Here is a 23378-nt window from a genome sequence, read left to right as displayed (position 1 = left end):
ACTCATTGCCCGAAAGTGGAAGTCCCCTAATGCCCCCACTTTACAGGAGTGGTTACATAATACATCAGAGATCCTGGAGGTGGAGGAATACTCATATTTTAAGAATGGCAGCCTTCCCCTTTATCATAACATCCAATTTTACTGGCAAACGCTCTTAAACTCACATGCAGGTTGAATTAGTTTATGAGTATGGTGCGTATAGGTCCCAGTCGGGCCAGACACTCTATTCTCTTTCTCTTACTCTTCTTCTTCTTTCTCTTCCCCGGCTTCTTTCCCCTCTTCTCTACTCTTCTTCTCTTTTCTGTATCTGATTTGGCTTATAGTTTGGAATTTATCCAATGTATGTTCAACATATGGCTTATACCTATGGTTGTAGAATTATGTTCTTAATATAATCAGTCTAGCCCGAGGCATGTATACCGAAATATGAGGTGAAGAGAACCTCAGTATATTCTAACTGGATAAAGTATTCAAAGAATTGGTAACCTAGACAACCGTCATTTATGCTTCTCTGAGGTTCTGAAGAACTATATATTAGAAACCTCTTCATTGGCTAATGATCTAGCTTTGTTAGTTGTACTAGATGACAGTGTATTTTTATACATGTTGCACTTGTTGAGCATTTTATGATGTACACGTTTTCTTCAATAAAGCCTTTTAAACAAAAAAATAAATAAATAATGTGATTATGTGATTCTGCTGCATTAGTGGTCCTTTAACTATTTTTAAGTTACATATGCTCCTTGATAGTCTAATGGGCATGTGGTGCATGGTTCTTTTACATACACCTTAAAGTTAATTTTCTTTGTGATTAGAGGGTCCTAATGTTTGCAAAATATGAGGTCTTGAGGACGAAAACCACACTTGAAAAGAACCTTGCGTCCCCTTCTACTAGACTACAAAGTATAATTTATTGTACTAAAAAGGGGGAAAGGGGGGATATGAAGGCAGAAGCATTCCTGAGAGACCACATAAGCTTAATAATAATGATAGAATAATGAAAACATATTATTATTATTATTTTCAGATGAAATTATAATTACCTTATATTTTGCATTGCAGTTGTTTGAAATGTGGTTAATATCACTCAGAATATGACCCCAGCCAAGATGAAGGAATACAGTGCTGCAACAGTAGCTTGGTATATTGCTTTATATCTACTGTCTGCTGCTGAAGAGAATCAAGGTTTGATTTTCATATAATTAATACATTTCACAATAGTTCTATTGAAGTTTAAGATATCATAATGTAATGTATTAATAATTATGACATTTGTACAAATATTCAAGATGTTTTTCATTCTCTAATTCAGAAAAAGTCCTATATATGATAAATTAGGGGTACTAAAAAGATATAAAAATAAAATCTGGGTATGAAATGATATCAAAAGCTATTAACGTTTACTTTATTTTACTGTTTTTGGTGTACACATTAACCATTTATCTTTATCTTAAAGGGACAGTCTAGTATAAATTACACTTTCATTATTCAGATAGGACTTTTAATTTTAATCAACTTTCCAATTTACTTTTATCATCAAATTTGCTTTTTTCTCTTGGTATTCTTAGTTTAAACTAAACCTAGGTAGGCTCATATGCTAATTTCTAAGCCTTTGATGGCTGCCTCTTATCACATGCTTTTTAAATCTCTTTTCAACACAAAGAGACAGAAAGTACGCGTGGGCCATATAGATAACACTGTGTTCAGGCACAGGGGGTTAGTTAAGATTTAGCACAAAGCAATGCTAAATGTAAGACAATAGATAATAAACAGTCACAGTCATGTGATCAGGGGGCTGGAAGAAGGTTCCTAGATACAAGGTAATCACAGAGGTAAAAAGTATATTAATATAACTGTGTTGGTTATGCAAAACTGGGGAATGGGTAATAAAGGGATTATCTACCTTTTAAAACAATAACAATTCTATGGTAGACTGTCCCTTTAAGCAGCTGCTATTACACCACCTTGCAGCTGTTAGGCTTTAAGATATCCCTTTTTCTTGTTGCATGGTCTGAGGATTTAAACTAAGCATTATTAAGAAGCTATAGAGAGTAAGAGTGAAGTAAAGTATAGGACATGTACAAAATGGTCTATTGGCAAACTGGAGATTGTTGGCTCCGTTGATGATTGGGGTGATACAATAACTAGTATGGAAGTAACACTGCCAATAGCCCTGTATTACTGCTATTTTCCAAGACTAAGAAAAAGTGTGTTATGATAGAATGTTACTAATTACATTGATTTAATATTAAAGAAGTTACATTAAAAAATTTGTAAAACATTTTAACCATTTTGTTTATATAATTTTGTCCAACTGATATTTTTCATGTAATAATTAAAAATGTCGGCTCAGTTGTCCATTTGGCCTATTTTTAATACTTATTGCTAAATAAAAAAAGATAACATTGCTGATCATAAAAGGTGAGTTCATTGGATTGGTTGTTTGGCTCACCAATAAACTGCCCCCTGACTGTATTCTTCCTACAATGCATGATCAATGTCAATTGAAGCTTTAGTTAAACCTTTTTAACTTTATTTCTTCAAAAATTTGGTATACAAGAGAAAGTTATAACAAAAACTTTAAAACTATCTCTACATTGGTCACATATTATAGCAAGCATTGCAGATGTCCCAAACCATGGAAAGTACAACGGATAAAATAAACATAATGGACTCAATAGAAAACATACATTATTATATCTTATTGTATTAGAAATGATTAAACAGATTTATCTACCATATGCTCATTTATAGGGGGATATTTACCAAAGGTCTGGCGGTCCGTCAGACCTCGCTGAATGCGGAGAGCAATACGCTCTCCGTATTCAGCATTGCACCAGCAGCTCTTGTGGGCTGCTGGGGCAATGCCGCCCCCTGCAGATTTGCAGCCAATCGGCCACCAGCAGGGGGGTGTCAATCAACCCGATCATACTCGATCGGGTTGAATTGCAGCGAAGTCTGTCCACCTCCTCAGAGGAGGTGAACAGGTTATGGAGGAGCGGTCTTTAGACCGCTGCTTCATAACTGCTGTTTCTGGGGAGCCTGCAGGCTCGCCAGAAACACGGTCCCTCAAGCTCCATCCAGAACTTGATAAATGGGCCCCCTAGTATATTAACATTTTTGTGGTCATCTTTTCAACTGTAATAAAATATGTAATATAATAAGGCAAGAGAGATGATCTATTCATGGATCTCAAGTATGAAGCTTGTTCTAATATAATTGTTCTTCAGAAAATAGAAACAAAATATAGAAAACTGAAAAACATTCAAAATATTGCACCATTCATTTCATTCTGACATTTGATGTTACTGGGAATGAAAAGGAGCAAGAAAATTAATAGAATAAGAAAATGATTGTCAGGCAACTGAGATTAAATAAGGATGTCTAGTACAGTTTAAAAGGTCTTTAACCCTAAAATGTAATTTTCTATAAAGGGCTAGATTATGAGTGGCGCGCTAACTGTGCGCACATCTAAAGTAGTGAGAGTATTACAAGTTGAAAGTAAACGCTTTCACTTCAGCGCAGTTGAATTTAATGCACTTTAGGTTAGAGTGACTTTAGAGCTCTGGTTAACTGTTATGCTTGACAAAGAAAGTGGCACAAAACACATAAAAAGGCATTGTACAGTTACACTCATAATAACACAATCTAATAAAATTATTAAAAAGGGCTCAAACATATGAGGTCTCATGTCATGTGTTAGAAAAAAGGCATATAAAGGATTTTAACATAGATATACACACATACACATGCCTAAATATATATATATATATATATATATATATATATATATATATATATATATATATATATGTGTGTTTTTATGTGTGTACATATGTATTATGTATTTATATATATGTATTTACAGACATATATATACGCATATAAACACATAAATACATATGTATACGTGCATTGGATCCTTTTGCAAGTCAAATAGCTGAAAGTATGAAAAAACATGTATGCAATATTTATATTTAATAAAGTGTTTAACTGTATATTTACTATAAGTATTTTACCGTCCAATGTTCTTCACATAGGGGAATATGTTCTTAGTATTTTTATATTTATATCAAATTATAAATATCTATATATATATATATATATATATATATATATATATATATATATATATATATATATATATGTAGAGAGAGAGAGAGGGATAGGTATATATATATATATATATTTATTTTACCAATAAAATCATATATATAAAGAAATATTCAACTTGTAATACAAGCGCAACCCGACGCGCACAAAAAGTCTCCATCAAGCAAAGTTATCGTGCAAGCGGTTGTGCTAATTTGTAAAACACTAGTTATCTAGCCCTAATGTAATTATATAATAATGTAAAAAAAAATATTACATAATAATGTGTAAAAATGTTTAACATCATTGTAATATAATTTATTTATTTATCCTACTTGCTTGTCATATATGTAATGCGGTACATTGAGGTTTTTCTACTGCCTATTTAGTGGTAGTTCTATGGCACTGCAAAACCGCCCCCAATCTTTTAGGCTACACTCCCATGGTGCTTATTGAGCCATGTCCCCATACAATGTATCCATTTACTTGAATGATCTAGTCATGCCCCTGTACAATTTAACGCCACTCATGATATAGATAGCTCTAACTACAGAAACACCTCACCTCTGTCCACCATGATTCCACCTGCAGAGTGCACAGTTTTTCCTGATTACCTTTCAAAATTATATACAATAATTGCTTCATTATTAAAGATACTTCCCTTGTCCAAAGCAAATAAGATAAACAATACACAAGGCATTTTTCAAGGAATATCTCTCAGAACTGCACAATATTGCTAACAAAATGACAGTTTTAAAAAGTTTAAAATCATATAATTTGCATGCAAATGTTTGTCAACACAGTCACTGATGATGTTAATGATCGCCTGGCATAATTTTTTAACTTTTAATATTGCATATTTAAAAAAAAATGTATTTATGTTTCATAAGTGATTAAGTTAATTCTACATTTCAAGGTCTTTGGAGAAATATCTATTTGGTATGAATGTAAAATATAGGACATTTAGTCCAATTTTAAAAATATGTTTTCCTGTATTTATTGAGGGCACCACTATAGACTTTTCTTTTTCTTTAACTCTTTGAAGCATTATGATGTTAATTGATCGCACAAATACTTTTTCAGTGTGACAATACATTTAGATTTTTGTCTATCAGCAAAAAAAATTTTTTAACAAAAAAAAGAATATATAAATATCTCTCTCATTCTCTCTCTGGACTTATGTATATTTAAAAGTGACACAGACGGGGGTGGTCTGCTGAAAACCACCCTTTTTTCTAATCCTAAGAACCACAATACACTACTGCAGTATAGCAGTTTTAACCCCACTCCACTGAAGAGAGGCATCATCAAGTCCTAATTTTTGAGAGTTATTCGTAACAACTTGGATCCCACTCTCAAACAGACACAATTGAATGAGATGAAGATTAAGTTCCTAAAAAGGGGCTATGGCCTGAATATGGTTGATGAAATATTGAGTGAGGTAACACACCTTTACAGAGGAAACCGAAAGATAGCAAGGAGATGAGTGACTCGGCTATCAATTTCATCACCAACTACACTCCAGTGCCTAAGAAAGTTGGAGATATCCTCAGGAGAAATTGGCACCTGATTAGAGAGGATCGAACTTTACTGTTTAGCCACACGCCACCACCCAGAGTGGTCCACAGAGGTAGACGCAGAGACACTACTGATGAAAACGAAACCATGGAATAGTGATAAGACGTGGCTGGCTAAAACCAAGAATGGCTGCTACAAATGTGGCAGCTGTGTGACTTGTAGCACGTTGCTGACAGGTCAAAAAGTTCATCATCCCAGTTCCACTAAAACATATCTCATCAGACATCGACTCACTTGCACATCACAATATGTGGTTTGCTTTCTCTCCTGCCCATGTGGTAGCTACTATATAGGCAAGACTAGCACGTCTTTCCGAGAATGACTGGCTAACCAAAAGAGCGTCATAAGGGCAGCCTTCAAGGATGGACAATCAGACCAGCTGGTTGCCTGGCATTTTCTGGAACTTTAACATCCTATATCATCATTGAAAATGATGCTTATCGGCAGAGTAGCCCCACTAAGGAGGAGAGGTGACAGGGACACAGAATTATTATGCTGTGAAACTAGGTGGATCTTCAGGCTTAATACACTTGTACCGCATGGGCTAAATGTACACATTGATTATGCCTTGTTCTATTAATAACTGCTGTGCCCTTGTGTCTATGCCCCCTTGTTTGTGAGACACTCACATCATATTACCATGCCTGTGAGGTAGCGGTTTTTGTTCATAGAGATCTTGCTCAGTCTGATTGACTGTTTACGCATTGTTATAAGGGCTCTGCCCACCTTGTCTACCTTAACTCTGCTGGTCTAAGGGTTTAGGTGTTCATGTTGACCCTATGGGGGCATATGCATGTAGGATTTGGCTATAGGTGGCTCTGAATCCCTGTGAATAATCCAGCTGTAGCTGAGCATTAAATGTAAGTGGGGGACTTTCTTGCCTTATGCCCGAGTGGTCTCTTACCCCTGGTTAACCCTTTCACCTTTATAGTGTTTATATGTCACTGCCGGCGGTGTTGTTTATGCTAGTTGTTTGTGTCCCCTAAGGATGACCCATTGCTTCCTTACATCTGGATTACTGTGTATCAGTACAGTTCCTCCTACATGGGCTATATGCCTTTAGTTGTATTTTGGGGTCTGATGTACCCTCGCTGTGTATTCCTTTGGGTTTTGTACCTATGTTTCATATCTTTTAATTGAGGGCTTTGGTCCGGTAAAACTACAGTTTTTCTCCTATATAGTTAATGAATTATAGATTGCTCTCCCAGCCTGAGTCTGGGTAGATTGCCCCATGACAGCTTGGGGGGCTTGTGTGCAGGTGTATATACTTGTTTTGTCTTGCATCCCTTGTCTCCAGATATTATATTTTAGCACTGGTTTGGAGTAGTTTGCCAACAGTCTTTTCTAGCTTTTTTATTGGCTGGTTGGAAAATATTTTCCTGTACAGTTTTGGTCGTAGGGCAGCTTTCTAGGAATTAGGTGTGCTGTCGATATTCCTATAACTTTTGACAGATTTGATACTGGTGATTGCTATGGTGTAGCGGTGTCTGAGAGATCTCTGGTGTTTTTATTGTATTGTTATTTAAAGAAGAACTTGGTGTTCATGCAGATCATGCTTATTTCACTACCGGGAGCACGGCTCGACTAGCTGTATTAAGGTAAGACCTGCTTGCTGGTATACTACATACTTGCACTGTTTGTGGCCACCGCTTTTTCTAAAGGAATATGTTGTGTCAGGGCGGGAATTGAATCCTATGTTACTGTAGATTCTTATGTTTAACATGTAGGCTACAATGGACTATTGATTTCCCCGCATTGAGTGGTTTGTTCTTTGACGCGGTTGAGCTGGGGTAGCGATAGTTGGTTTTTTGCAGTAGAATGATTGATGTATTTATGGTATCGCTGAAGCAATTTAGTTGTAGTGTGGTGTGCTTTCTATGGTTGGTGTTTCAGCACTGGGGCCATTGAGAGTGTTCCAAGGTTTCTACTCACGTATGCATAAATTTTGTGATATGCCCATGATAAGCAATTGCTACGCTGGGGCTGTCGGGCTCTGGAAGTTATATGCATCACATGTTGGGGGCTCTTACAGCAACTGTATTATTCTATGTGGTTTTCTCAATGCTGGTATATGTGCACATATTAGGCTGCCTGCTTGTGTTATTGTGAGGTTTCCGATGTTGTTGTTTTTATCTCTGTAAGGTTTCATTGGGGTGCTGTGCATATAATGCCACATTTCTGACTTTTGCCATTGCTTTGTTCCATTATGCAGGGGACGTAATAAGCCCCTTGGTGTATAGTTTTAATGCAGCTACATGATATGATTAGTATCTCTCTCATGAGTGGTTGTATGTCAGATTGGACATTTTGCCAGACAGGCGTAGGAAAGTTCTCACTGTTCTGGATATTCACTTGCATAATACACTGTGCTTTAACTCTGTTAAGATAAGGCCCATTTGATTCAGAATTTGTGACTGGTTGTCATGCTTAGTGACCCCTAACTGGATAAGAGTGTCAGTTTATCTGATTGGTTTTAATTGGTATAAGGAGTAAGTATGTCATCACTTGTTATACACTATATAAGTTTCTTCTTTTTTGATTTTCATGCATAGATAAATCTTGTCTTGAAGAAGGCTCAAAAAAGAGCCGAAACATTGACTATGATCATGTATATGTGAATTCTGATGTTTTCAGAATAAATACTATCAACTGTTAAAACTAAAAATCATGTGAGTGCTCTCCTTTTCTACAACTATCAATACCAGACTTTCGATGATTGCACCCAGGTCAAAGCCACACCACAGAGTGCTGGGCCATCGGCTAATTGACATTACTGTATATATATATATATATATATATATATATATATATATATATATATATATATATATATATATATACAGTATATATATATATATATATATATATATATATATCCTCCGTGTGTGTCTGCACTCCCAATGCTGTGTGGTCATCCACCAGGGTGCAAAGTCAATCAAGTACACAGTCTATATCCAATAAGGGACTGCACTCGCTGGATTTGGTTTAAGAAACCTTTATATCTTTATTATGGTAACGTTTCGGGGTTCACAGACCCCTTCCTCAGACCAGATAACAGTGCAAGTGAACAAAATGTGCAATATATAGCACTAGCCCCACCCATCACAAACATCAAAATTGCGCCAAAAACACAATCACCATGGTAACACATAAACAAGTCCTAATGACCATAGCAACAGAAAATAAAAAACAAAGCACTCAAACATATAACAAACTGCATATGCAAACATCTTGCATTACCTCATAGCTGAATATATATATATATATATATATATATATATATATATATATATACACACTTAAAATAGTAGATATGACAGGAATCTAACTGTAATAAAATAGTAGCATAGTCTCAGTAAATTAACATGTAATAAGACAAGCTCTGATTGATAACACACAGATTCCCAATAAATCATACACATAGGGAGTCTCTTTAACAACTTCATTGTAACAAAACCTTGTTGTCATTACTAGGTGGTAAATTGCAGAAAGAATTGACATAAGACATAGACCTTGAACCTATAATACAGCATAAGTGTTTCAATATCTTAAGTTAGAAATAAGTATCTAAAATGTTCATGTATGGTCTGCTGTATGTGAGATCAGTGTCCACCACAGTCACCTAAAACTAGCTCAGATAGATCCTCTGTGAGTAAATGTAAATGTAGGCTAAATCCGGATATTCCGGTGATTTCCCATATCAGAAGACAAAAATAGTATGTCAATCCCCCTGTGCACGTACAGCCATATGTAGTGTCTCATGTACTCGCTATCTTAAAACATGGCCCTAGATTCATATTGAGGAGATTCTAAGCATTGTACCTGGTTAATATGCCAAAATCTCAGCAGGTGTGGTATGGGTGCGGATCCGCTATACAGGATGTATGGATTACCTGTACTTCATGTCCATAAACATACCCTAAGAACAGGCGCGGCTCAGCCCTGCATCGCGCTAGTGAGATTCCATCCTGACCGCATGGCTAATTAGCATAGCCTGTCAGTCATCAAATGGGCGTTACAGACTCGTGACGTACTTGAGAGGTAAACAGATCGGGCTATGTAGAACCGCTAGCGTATGTGTCCCTCAGAGCCTCTAAGCATAACCATATGGGGAGAGAGGTTGTCTATATTTGGCAAAAACGTTTGAAGATATCCTACCCCATAGGTGTAATGTGATCCGGTATGAACTTGAGCATAATTCAAAAAATGAAAGCATAAGCCTATCATAATATGTGAGCTATTGAATTTATCATGTCTACCAATATATGTTCAAATAGCAATGGGCCGAGAGTGCTAATGTATTAAGATAGAACCGGAAGGGATTCATAGACCAAAGTAACAAAATGTAATCAAATAAAGATTGAACTAAGAAAGTTAAACATATTATTGAATGAATGATCTTTACAAGCAAATGGTCTATTATGTCACGAATGGAGTAATATTAGAACAGCCCCAGCAATCCTTTCAACCAGGGGGGGTAGTAAGGTGCTGTCATAGAGTGTCCCATGTTAATCCCGGTGTCACACAAAAGTGTGATTGTGTACAGTGTTAGACCATATTACCCAATTGGATTACAGCATTACAGTGTTTAAGCATATTAACCCTTTGAGGGATAACAATATATAGGGTAAGCTGCATCATACATTTTAAGTATATGCTATACAGTGTATGAATGGTAAAATACCCTATGCCACCTAACATATGAAACAAAAATTAACTACTATCCTGTGCCCGAGAAATTGACTCGTACAGGTGGGTCTCAATAGGGATATCATTGACCCACTGTATACAAATGGCAATCAAGGTACGTTAAGTTGAGACAAAGAACCACAGTCAGCGGGGGCACCCTACAGATGGGTGTGTGAAATGATGGGTATATCAAATGAGTATGAAAAAATCTGGATGTTCAGAACATGGCCCTTGTGTCTCACTATAACATATGAATGGTACAACTGCTTCCCTAACACAGGGGGAGCAGGTATAACTAATACTCTAAGTACTGTCAATGTGAGTATTTAGTTGTATACATGAACATAAATCCCTTTCGCCCGTCAGGGTTTCAGAGAAAACAGTGCCAATCGTTAGACATGTTTAATCCTCTGGGGTAGATGGTATCCAATCTATGAATCCATCTTGCCTCCATCTGCAATAGAGTTCTGCCACGGTCACCCCCACGCCTGAGGGGGGGACGTGGTCAATTAAAATGAAACGTAAATCAGTTACCTTATGTCCTGCCTGCAAAAAATGTCTTGCCACTGGTTGGTTCGAGGTTCCTTTATCAATGGCAGTTCGTATAGCTGATCGATGGTTTGCCATTCTTAGGCGTGTGTTGTCTGTTGTTTTTCCAACATAAAACCGTCCACAGCAATAGCTCAATAGGTATACCACATAGCTAGTAGTGCAGGTGATAAAGTGTTTTATAGTAAATTTCTGATTAGTATGGGGGTGTCTGAATATTTTGCATGGGATCATACCGCTGCAAGTTGTGCAGCCCTTGCATCTGTAACAGCCCAATTTGTTAGTTTTTAGCCATTTCTTGGTATAGCTATGTTGAGGGTCAGTTTGCATTAGTATGTCCCTCAGACTTCTGCCTCGCCTATACCCCATAATTGGTGGATTCATACGACCAAAGGGTAGTGTTTGGTCTGTGTCCAAAATTTCCCACCTGTTACGAATTGAGTCAGCAAGCAGTTTCTTTCCTCTGTCAAAAGTAGTTGTAAAGACCATCCTTGGGGTCTCACTCTTGATGTCTGCTGGATTGTTTTTTTGTTATGTCTGATGCAATTTCATCTCTCACCTTCTTGATCAGGGTATCTTCATATCCTCTTTGCCGGAATTTATCTGCCATTAGGTCCAGTTGAAGTTCCCTGTTTGTGGTTTCCGTGTTGTTCTGTACCACCCGTATTAGCTGTAACTTGATTATTGCTTTCTGAGTATGTGGGGGATGATTGCTTGTGGCTTCCAGTAATGAGTTTCTGTCCGTGGGTTTAGAGAACAGGGTTGTGAATAACCTATCCTCTTTCTTGTAAATCCGTAAGTCAAGGAAATCGATACTTTCTGGATCAAATTTCAGCTCAAACTTGATCGGGTTTGGTAAAGCATTGAGTTGTGTAACCCATTCCGTCAAGTTTCCCACTGGTCCATGCCATATAAAGAAGACATCATCAATGTATCTTCTATAGTGTCTTATCATTCCATGATTGTACACATCCATGATGTCTCTTTCAAATTGTTGCATATAAAGGTTAGCATAAGATGGTGCCATATTGGAACCCATGGCCGTCCCTGTTAGTTGCTGGTAAACAGTATTTTCAAAGCGAAAATAGTTCAATTTTAGACATTTTTCCAGGATATTCAGGATGAAAGTTGTAGGTGGTCCTATGTATAGATACTGGTCCAATGCATCTGCAATTGCACTTATTCCCCCTGGCATGAGGAATCACCGTGTACAGGCTCCTCACGTCCATAGTTACAAGGATATCATCCTGGGTGATACCCTCCACAGTATTGAGTATCCTAATAAGCTCACCAGAGTCCTTGATGTAGGAGTCCATTGATCTAACTATAGGTTGCAGAAACACATCCACATATTGAGCCAATGGTTGTAACAAGGAGCCCCTTGCTGAGACTATCGGTCTACCAGGTGGGTTTAGTTGGTCCTTATGTATTTTTGGCAAAGTATATAGTATCGGATGGATGGGGTATGTAGTGCAAAGAAAGTCAAATTCATCCTGATCAATCCACTTAAGTTGTAATGCTTCCGCCAGTGTTGTATCAATCTCCTTCTTAAATTCCTCAGTTGGATTCCAGGTGTGTTTTTTGTATGTCTGTCCCTCATTCAGTTGCCTCAGTATTTCTGTTCGATACTGTGTGTAATTCATAATTACAATGGCCCCACCCTTGTCTGCCGGGCGTATGGTAGTGTTGGGGTCAGAGGCGAGTGCCTTCATTGCCAATCTCTCAGTCTTATTTAGGTTTGGACGGTGATATTCATTGTTACATAGTCCCGAGTCATTGGCGATTAGCCTAGTAAAATTTTTAATGCTACTTCCACAAGTGTTAGGTTCAAATTTACTTTTTGCTTTAAACCTCTTGCGCTCTGTGTCCTTATTCAGATCCTTGAAATGTTCTTTCAGTTTTAGGTTCCTCTGAAACTTTTATATATCCAGGTATGTATCAAAGTCATTGTGTTTGAAAGTAGGGATAAAAGTGAGGCCTTTGTTGAGGAGGCTATTCTCTGCAACCGTCAATGCCCTGTCACTAATGTTGATGACAATGTCCTGTGGCTCTACCTGGGTGGTAGGGGTGGTCTTCTTGCCGCAGTAGTTCCCCCGCCTCGGGTGCGGCCTCGGCCTCTTGTGTTGGCTGATCTGGTTGTGACCCCTAAAAAATGCGCGTTTGAAGTAGATGGTACCTGGTCCCTGTTGCTCTGTTCAACATAGTTAGCTTCATTGTCCGATCCTGAGCTGCTGTCGACTGTATTTAAGAATCTGGACCGATATTGTCATTGTCGTCTTGGTCTCTGTGTGTTTCTTTGTTGATTGCTACCATGTAGCCAATAGTAGACCTTTTTCTCTTTGTAATCATTGTCCACAGTAATAATGTTTTGATTTTTAAAGGCCATGAGTTCTTTTTTGTATTCATTAACCTGTTTGCTGATCTTATCCATCCATGCAGTGTCAGGGTCATCTATGAGTATTTGCAGTTTCTGGTTGTTGAATACAGTCAGTTCTTCTCTAACTGTAGCCAGAATATTAGTACATTCCTCAACAACAAGTAGAATCAAGTCCATTGAACATTTGTTGAGAATCTGGCACCAGCGTATGCAAAAGTTTTTATTGTTCCTGCCTATAGTTGGTTGGTTCCTGACCCTGAATCCCCTTGGTATTTTATTGCTCTTATAGTATTTAGAGAGGTATACCGTGTGAAGTTCCAGGTCTGTTTCTCTCTTTCTTAGTCTCATTAGATTATTGAACACCGTTAGTGTAGTTTCAGTCTGTTCACTTTCAGTTAATTCTGAATCCACCAATATTCTTAGCGCATCTTCATTAGGGAATGCAAATGTTTTGATGGTGAATTCCTCCTCTTGTGGATCAGTGGCATCCAGGGCCTCCGCCATTGTTGTAGTAGTGTGTGCTTCAGTTTTTGCTTGTTCCTTACTTCACTCTATGCGGTAGCAGTGCAGAAATAAACATCAATGTGTCCCAAAGCAAGGCCTCAATTAGGCCACAGTCTTGTAGTAGTAACACAAAGGAACCACCAAAGTGGAACCCACTGATGGTGTGAGGTTGCAAAAGATTAGTGGTAGTTGGGTGCTAGACACGTTGTCCAATTCATATCATCCGTGTGTGTCTGCACTCCCAATGCTGTGTGGTCATCCACCAGGGTGCAAAGTCAATCAAGTACACAGTCTATATCCAATAAGGGACTGCACTCGCTGGATTTGGTTTAAGAAACCTTTATATCTTTATTATGGTAACGTTTCGGGGTTCACAGATCCCTTCCTCAGACCAGATAACAGTGCAAGTGAACAAAATGTGCAATATATAGCACTAGCCCCACCCATCACAAACATCAAAATTGCGCCAAAAACACAATCACCATGGTAACACATAAACAAGGCCTAATGACCATAACACCAGAAAATAAAAAACGAAGCACTCAAACATATAACAAACTGCATATGCAAACATCTTGCATTACCTCATAGCTGAATATAGATATATATATATACACACATAAAATAGTAGATATGACAGGAATCTAACTGTAATAAAATAGTAGCATAGTCTCAGTAAATTAACATGTAATAAGACAAGCTCTGATTGATAACACACAGATTCCCAATAAATCATACACATAGGGAGTCTCTTTAACAACTTCATTGTAACAAAACCTTGTTGTCATTACTAGGTGGTAAATTGCAGAAATAATTGACATAAGACATAGAACTTGAACCTATAATACAGCATAAGCGTTTCAATATCTTAAGTTAGAAATAAGTATCTAAAATGTTCATGTATGGTCTGCTGTATGTGAGATCAGTGTCCACCACAGTCACCTAAAACTAGCTCAGATAGATCCTCTGTGAGTAAATGTAAATGTAGGCTAAATCCGGATATTCCGGTGATTTCCCATATCAGAAGACAAAAATAGTATGTCAATCCCCCTGTGCACGTACAGCCATATGTAGTGTCTCATGTACTCGCTATCTTAAAACATGGCCCTAGATTCATATTGAGGAGATTCTAAGCATTGTACCTGGTTAATATGCCAAAATCTCAGCAGGTGTGGTATGGGTGCGGATCCGCTATACAGGATGTATGGATTACCTGTACTTCATGTCCATAAACATACCCTAAGAACAGGCGCGGCTCAGCCCTGCATCGCGCTAGTGAGATTCCATCCTGACCGCATGGCTAATTAGCATAGCCTGTCAGTCATCAAATGGGCGTTACAGACTCGTGACGTACTTGAGAGGTAAACAGATCGGGCTATGTAGAACCGCTAGCGTATGTGTCCCTCAGAGCCTCTAAGCATAACCATATGGGGAGAGAGGTTGTCTATATTTGGCAAAAACGTTTGAAGATATCCTACCCCATAGGTGTAATGTGATCCGGTATGAACTTGAGCATAATTCAAAAAATGAAAGCATAAGCCTATCATAATATGTGAGCTATTGAATTTATCATGTCTACCAATATATGTTCAAATAGCAATGGGCCGAGAGTGCTAATGTATTAAGATAGAACCGGAAGGGATTCATAGACCAAAGTAACAAAATGTAATCAAATAAAGATTGAACTAAGAAAGTTAAACATATTATTGAATGAATGATCTTTACAAGCAAATGGTCTATTATGTCACGAATGGAGTAATATTAGAACAGCCCCAGCAATCCTTTCAACCAGGGGGGGTAGTAAGGTGCTGTCATAGAGTGTCCCATGTTAATCCCGGTGTCACACAAAAGTGTGATTGTGTACAGTGTTAGACCATATTACCCAATTGGATTACAGCATTACAGTGTTTAAGCATATTAACCCTTTGAGGGATAACAATATATAGGGTAAGCTGCATCATACATTTTAAGTATATGCTATACAGTGTATGAATGGTAAAATACCCTATGCCACCTAACATATGAAACAAAAATTAACTACTATCCTGTGCCCGAGAAATTGACTCGACATACAAAAAACTCACCTGGAATCCAACTGAGGAATTTAAGAAGGAGATTGATACAACACTGGCGGAAGCATTACAACTTAAGTGGATTGATCAGGATGAATTTGACTTTCTTTGCACTACATACCCCATCCATCCGATACTATATACTTTGCCAAAAATACATAAGGACCAACTAAACCCACCTGGTAGACCGATAGTCTCAGCAAGGGGCTCCTTGTTACAACCATTGGCTCAATATGTGGATGTGTTTCTGCAACCTATAGTTAGATCAATGGACTCCTACATCAAGGACTCTGGTGAGCTTATTAGGATACTCAATACTGTGGAGGGTATCACCCAGGATGATATCCTTGTAACTATGGACGTGAGGAGCCTGTACACGGTGATTCCTCATGCCGGGGGAATAAGTGCAATTGCAGATGCATTGGACCAGTATCCACACATAGGACCACCTACAACTTTCATCCTAAATATCCTGGAAAAATGTCTAAAATTGAACTATTTTCGCTTTGAAAATACTTTTTACCAGCAACTAACAGGGACGGCCATGGGTTCCAATATGGCACCATCTTATGCTAACCTTTATATGCAACAATTTGAAAGAGACATCATGGATGTGTACAATCATGGAATGATAAGACACTATAGAAGATACATTGATGATGTCTTCTTTATATGGCATGGACCAGTGGGAAACTTGACGGAATGGGTTACACAACTCAATGCTTTACCAAACCCGATCAAGTTTGAGCTGAAATTTGATCCAGAAAGTATCGATTTCCTTGACTTACGGATTTACAAGAAAGAGGATAGGTTATTCACAACCCTGTTCTCTAAACCCACAGACAGAAACTCATTACTGGAAGCCACAAGCAATCATCCCCCACATACTCGGAAAGCAATAATCAAGTCACAGCTAATACGGGTGGTACGGAACAACACGGAAACCACAAACAGGGAACTTCAACTGGACCTAATGGCAGATAAATTCCGGCAAAGAGGATATGAAGATACCCTGATCAAGAAAGTGAGAGATGAAATTGCATCAGACATAACAAAAAACAATCCAGCAGACATCAAGAGTGAGACCCCAAGGATGGTCTTTACAACTACTTTTGACAGAGGAAAGAAACTGCTTGCTGACTCAATTCGTAACAGGTGGGACATTTTGGACACAGACCAAACACTACCCTTTGGTCGTATGAATCCACCAATTATGGGGTATAGGCGAGGCACAAGTCTGAGGGACATACTAATGCAAACTGACCCTCAACATAGCTATACCAAGAAATGGCTAAAAACTAACAAATTGGGCTGTTACAGATGCAAGGGCTGCACAACTTGCAGCGGTATGATCCCATGCAAAATATTCAGACACCCCCATACTAATCAGAAATTTACTATAAAACACTTTATCACCTGCACTACTAGCTATGTGGTATACCTATTGAGCTGTTGCTGTGGACGGTTTTATGTCGGAAAAACAACAGACAACGCACGCCTAAGAATGGCAAACCATCGATCAGCTATACGAACTGCCATTGATAAAGGAACCTCAGACCAACCAGTGGCAAGACATTTTTTGCAGGCAGGACATAAGGTAACTGATTTACGTTTCATTTTAATTGACCACGTCCCCCCCCTCAGGCGTGGGGGTGACCGTGGCAGAACTCTATTGCAGATGGAGGCAAGATGGATTCATAGATTGGATACCATCTACCCCAGAGGATTAAACATGTCTAACGATTGGCACTGTTTTCTCTGAAACCCTGACGGGCGAAAGGGATTTATGTTCATGTATACAACTAAATACTCACATTGACAGTACTTAGAGTATTAGTTATACCTGCTCCCCTTGTGTTAGGGAAGCAGTTGTACCATTCATATGTTATAGTGAGACACAAGGGCCATGTTCTGAACATCCAGATTTTTTCATACTCATTTGATATACCCATCATTTCACACACCCATCTGTAGGGTGCCCCCGCTGACTGTGGTTCTTTGTCTCAACTTAACGTACCTTGATTGCCATTTGTATACAGTGGGTCAATGATATCCCTATTGAGACCCACCTGTACGAGTCAATTTCTCGGGCACAGGATAGTAGTTAATTTTTGTTTCATATGTTAGGTGGCATAGGGTATTTTACCATTCATACACTGTATAGCATATACTTAAAATGTATGATGCAGCTTACCCTATATATTGTTATCCCTCAAAGGGTTAATATGCTTAAACACTGTAATGCTGTAATCCAATTGGGTAATATGGTCTAACACTGTACACAATCACACTTTTGTGTGACACCGGGATTAACATGGGACACTCTATGACAGCACCTTACTACCCCCCCTGGTTGAAAGGATTGCTGGGGCTGTTCTAATATTACTCCATTCGTGACATAATAGACCATTTGCTTGTAAAGATCATTCATTCAATAATATGTTTAACTTTCTTAGTTCAATCTTTATTTGATTACATTTTGTTACTTTGGTCTATGAATCCCTTCCGGTTCTATCTTAATACATTAGCACTCTCGGCCCATTGCTATTTGAACATATATTGGTAGACATGATAAATTCAATAGCTCACATATTATGATAGGCTTATGCTTTCATTTTTTGAATTATGCTCAAGTTCATACCGGATCACATTACACCTATGGGTAGGATATCTTCAAACGTTTTTGCCAAATATAGACAACCTCTCTCCCCATATGGGTATGCTTAGAGGCTCTGAGGGACACATACGCTAGCGGTTCTACATAGCCCGATCTGTTTACCTCTCAAGTACGTCACGAGTCTGTAACGCCCATTTGATGACTGACAGGCTATGCTAATTAGCCATGCGGTCAGGATGGAATCTCACTAGCGCGATGCAGGGCTGAGCCGCGCCTGTTCTTAGGGTATGTTTATGGACATGAAGTACAGGTAATCCATACATCCTGTATAGCGGATCCGCACCCATACCACACCTGCTGAGATTTTGGCATATTAACCAGGTACAATGCTTAGAATCTCCTCAATATGAATCTAGGGCCATGTTTTAAGATAGCGAGTACATGAGACACTACATATGGCTGTACGTGCACAGGGGGATTGACATACTATTTTTGTCTTCTGATATGGGAAATCACCGGAATATCCGGATTTAGCCTACATTTACATTTACTCACAGAGGATCTATCTGAGCTAGTTTTAGGTGACTGTGGTGGACACTGATCTCACATACAGCAGACCATACATGAACATTTTAGATACTTATTTCTAACTTAAGATATTGAAACGCTTATGCTGTATTATAGGTTCAAGGTCTATGTCTTATGTCAATTCTTTCTGCAATTTACCACCTAGTAATGACAACAAGGTTTTGTTACAATGAAGTTGTTAAAGAGACTCCCTATGTGTATGATTTATTGGGAATCTGTGTGTTATCAATCAGAGCTTGTCTTATTACATGTTAATTTACTGAGACTATGCTACTATTTTATTACAGTTAGATTCCTGTCATATCTACTATTTTAAGTGTGTATATATATATATATATATATATATATATATTCAGCTATGAGGTAATGCAAGATGTTTGCATATGCAGTTTGTTATATGTTTGAGTGCTTCGTTTTTTATTTTCTGGTGTTATGGTCATTAGGCCTTGTTTATGTGTTACCATGGTGATTGTGTTTTTGGCGCAATTTTGATGTTTGTGATGGGTGGGGCTAGTGCTATATATTGCACATTTTGTTCACTTGCACTGTAATCTGGTCTGAGGAAGGGGTCTGTGAACCCCGAAACGTTACCATAATAAAGATATAAAGGTTTCTTAAACCAAATCCAGCGAGTGCAGTCCCTTATTGGATATAGACTATATATATATATATATATATATATATATATATATATATATATATATATATATATATATATATATATATATATATATATATATATATATAAAGAAAAGAAATGGAAATTTCATATATTATATACATGTTCTAATGGAAATGTTTTATGAAAATATTTCTCACTGCAATTTATATACGTGCATTAGACTCCCCCTTAAAATCCTTTCGTTGAACTGTGATTTAATGGTGCACTTGTAAGAAAACAACACAGGCTTCAGGCGCATTTGCAAGAACATTACAAATGTTTTTCAAAATATCTCATAATGGTTCCTTTAGTAATATAACCTGGATGCTAGAAATATTGTTAATATTTGTGAATCTTTCTCCTGTTTTAGCTTATCTTGTACTGCTTTACTCCATTAGGAACTGAGCTGAACGACAGCTTGCAGTGTTATAATGATTTCAAATCATATGTTGAATGTACATGGAAGGAGAATCGACTTTCCAGGCAGTTTGTGAACATGAGCTTATATAAATGGGTGAACGGAGATATACAGTTGTAAGTATATACACTGTCTTTTTATTTGGCTATGTTTAAAGGAATAATCCGGATCAGCACTCCAGCATCACCATGCAAATCAGCAATAGTAGTAAAAGATAAAGGGTGCTTAATCTTCTCGATCTCTCCTGCAGATCCACAAAAAAGGAATGACTGATTGAAGAGAAACCTTTATTAAAGCTTCAGCAAAGTTTTGTGGGCACCTGCTGAAGCTTTAATAATGTTTTTTCTATCATTTGGAGTGCAAGATTTTCTTCAATAAGTCATATTTTTATTTGGCTAAATTGGTTGTAAGTATATAGACTGACTTTTTATTGCCCATGTTATGTTTGCTGAATACCTTTTTATGTAAATTGTCATTTTTTTGTAATACATGCATCTAAAGTTAGATTTCATTGGTGAAATAAAATGACCATGTACTTTTTGGCATAATTATCATGCTCTGGGTCGACAAGGTTCCCAGACAACAAAGGTGTTCACACAGTGGCTTGTGTAGCCCCGCCCCCTGCTCTCGTCCAACCACTCAGGAGAGAGGAGAGCTTCTCAGTCATCCAATACTGATCTGTTTAGGATGATTTAACTCCACCACCTCTGAGGTGGAGGAATGATTAAGAAACAGAGTTCTTATGAAATTTGCAGGCTTGTATGAAGCCTTTTATGATACCTTAAAGGGATATGAAACCCAATTTTTTTCCTTTCATAATTTATGTAGAGCATGCAATTTTAAGCAACTCTGTAATTTACTTCTTTTAACTATTTATCTTAGGCTCATAACGCTGCTTTTTTATTACTGCTGCTATTACGAGTCTTGTAGGTACAGCTGTCCCGCACACTTTTTTGCCTTACCGCAAATCAACTTACGCAATTTGCATATAGTCTTTTTTAAATGGGACTTCCATTGCGCCGGTATTACAAGCTTTTTTTTTTAGGCCAAAAAGTGAGCGGTACAGCCTATCCCGCAAGATTCGTAACGCATTCTAAAGTCAGTAGTTATGAGTTTTACACTACAAAGCCGTAGCATAAAACTCATAACTAAAGTGCTAAAAAGTACACTAACACCTATAAACTACCTATTAACTCCTAAGCCAAGGCCCTCCCGCATCGCAAACACTAAAATAAAATTATTAACCACTAATTTGCCGCTCCGGACATCGCCGCCACTAAAATAAACATATTAACCCCTAAACCGCCGCACTCCCGCCTCGCAAACACTAGTTAAATATTATTAACCCCCAATCTGCTGTCCCTAACATCGCAACCACCTACCTACATTTATTAACCCCTAATCTGCTGCCCCAACATCGCCACCACTATAATATATTTATTAACCCCAAAACCTAAGTCTAATCCTAACCCTAACACCCCCTAACTTAACTATAATTAAAATAAATCTAATTAAAACCTACAATTAATAACTAAATAATTCCTATTTAAAAGTAAATACTTACCTGTAAAATAAACCCTAAGCTAGCTACAATATAACTAATAGTTACATTGTATCTAACTTAGGGTTTAGTTTTATTTTACAGGCAAGTTTGTATTTATTTTATCTAGTTAGAATAGTTACTAAATAGTTATTAACTATTTACTAACTACCTAGCTAAAATAAATACACAGTTATCTGTAAAATAAAACCTAACCTAAGTTACACTAACACCTAACACTACATTACAATTAAATAAGTTAACTAAATTAAATACAATTAAATAAATTAAATACAATTACCTAAATTACAAAAAAAAACCACTAAATTACACAAAATAAAAAACAAATTACAAGATATTTAAACTAATTACTCCTAATTCAAGATGGCATCCCTTAGATTCTGATTGGCTGATAGAATTCTATCAGCCAATCGGAATTAAGATTGAAAAAATCCTATTGGCTGATGCAATCAGCCAATAGGATTGAACTTCAATCCTATTGGCTGATCCAATCGGCCAATAGGATTGAGCTCGCATTCTATTGGCTGATTGGAACCATCTTGGATGACGTCATTTAAAGGAACCTTCATTCGGGAAAAAGACTTGAAGAGGATGCTCCGCTCTGGATGTCTTGAAGATGGACCCGCTCCGTGTCGGATGGATGAAGATAGAAGATGCCGTCTGGATGAAGACTTCTGCCTCGTCTGGAGGACCACTTCTCCTGGCTTGGATGAAGATTTCTCTCGGCTTTGTTGAGGACTTCTTGCCGCTTCAATGAGGACTTCTCCTGGCTTCATTGAGGATGGATGTCGGATCTTCAAAACTGTAAGTGGATCTTCAGGGGGTTAGTGTTAGGTTTTTTTTAAGGGTTTATTGGGTGGGTTTTATTTTTAGGTTAGGGCTTTGGGCTGCAATAGAGCTAAATGCCCTTTTAAGGGCAATGCCCATCCAAATGCCCTTTTCAGGGCAATGGGGAGCATAGTTTTTTTTTTATTTAGGGTTTTATTTGGGGGGGTTGGTTGTGTGGGTGGTGGGTTTTACTGTTGGAGGGTTGTTTGTGTTTTTATTTCAGGTAAAAGCGCTGATTTCTTTGGGGCAATACCCTGAAAAGGCCCTTTAAAGGGCTATTGGTAGTTTAGTTTAGGCTAGGTTTTTTTTTATTTTGGGAGGCTTTTTTAATTTGATAGGGCTATTAGATTAAGTGTAATTAATTTAAATATCTTGTAATTTGTTTTTTATTTTGTGTAATTTAGTGGGGTTTTTTTTGTAATTTAGGTAATTGTGTTTAATTTATTTAATTGTATTTAATTTAGTTAACTTATTTAATTGTAATGTAGTGTGGTGTTAGTGTAATATAGGTTAGGTTTTATTTTACAGGTAAATTTGAATTTATTTTAGCTAGGTAGTTAGTAAATAGTTAATAACTATTTAGTAACTATTCTAGCTAGTTAAAATAAATACAAACTTGCCTGTAAAATAAAAATAAACCCTAAGCTAGATACAATGTAACTATTAGTTATATTGTAGCTAGCTTAGGGTTTATTTTACAGGTAAGTATTTAGTTTTAAATAGGAATTATTTAGTTATTAATTGTAGGTTTTAATTAGATTTATTTTAATTATATTTAAGTTAGGGGGGTTAGGATTAGACTTAGGTTTAGGGGTTAATAAATATAATATAGTGGCGGCGATGT

The 23378-nt window shown here is 37.4% G+C and overlaps 1 protein-coding gene and 1 long non-coding RNA gene across 4 annotated transcripts in view; one reads left to right on the top strand and one right to left on the bottom strand.

The window, feature by feature from the left end:
• Window positions 1-1040: 1040 nt before the first annotated feature.
• The window catches only part of LOC128663545 (uncharacterized), a 147223-nt gene continuing 124885 nt past the window's right edge, over window positions 1041-23378 (bottom strand). The window contains exon 4 of the long non-coding RNA XR_008402883.1: window positions 1041-1170. This is a non-coding gene — a long non-coding RNA (uncharacterized LOC128663545). The remainder of the gene's footprint in view (window positions 1171-23378) is intronic.
• Window positions 1063-23378, top strand: part of LOC128663544 (cytokine receptor common subunit beta) — a 214123-nt gene continuing 191807 nt past the window's right edge. For 2 of the 3 annotated variants that reach the window (XM_053717922.1, XM_053717920.1), the window contains exons 1-2: window positions 1063-1185; window positions 20126-20261. The gene's annotated coding sequence lies outside the window, so the exon portion shown is untranslated. The remainder of the gene's footprint in view (window positions 1186-20125; window positions 20262-23378) is intronic. The other variant, XM_053717921.1, reaches the window with a different exon arrangement.

The sequence above is a fragment of the Bombina bombina genome, chromosome 6 (assembly GCF_027579735.1).
Source record: "Bombina bombina isolate aBomBom1 chromosome 6, aBomBom1.pri, whole genome shotgun sequence".
NCBI classification, from domain to species: domain Eukaryota; kingdom Metazoa; phylum Chordata; class Amphibia; order Anura; family Bombinatoridae; genus Bombina; species Bombina bombina.
Note: the sequence above shows the minus strand (reverse complement) of the source record. Positions and strands in the feature narration are given on the sequence as shown.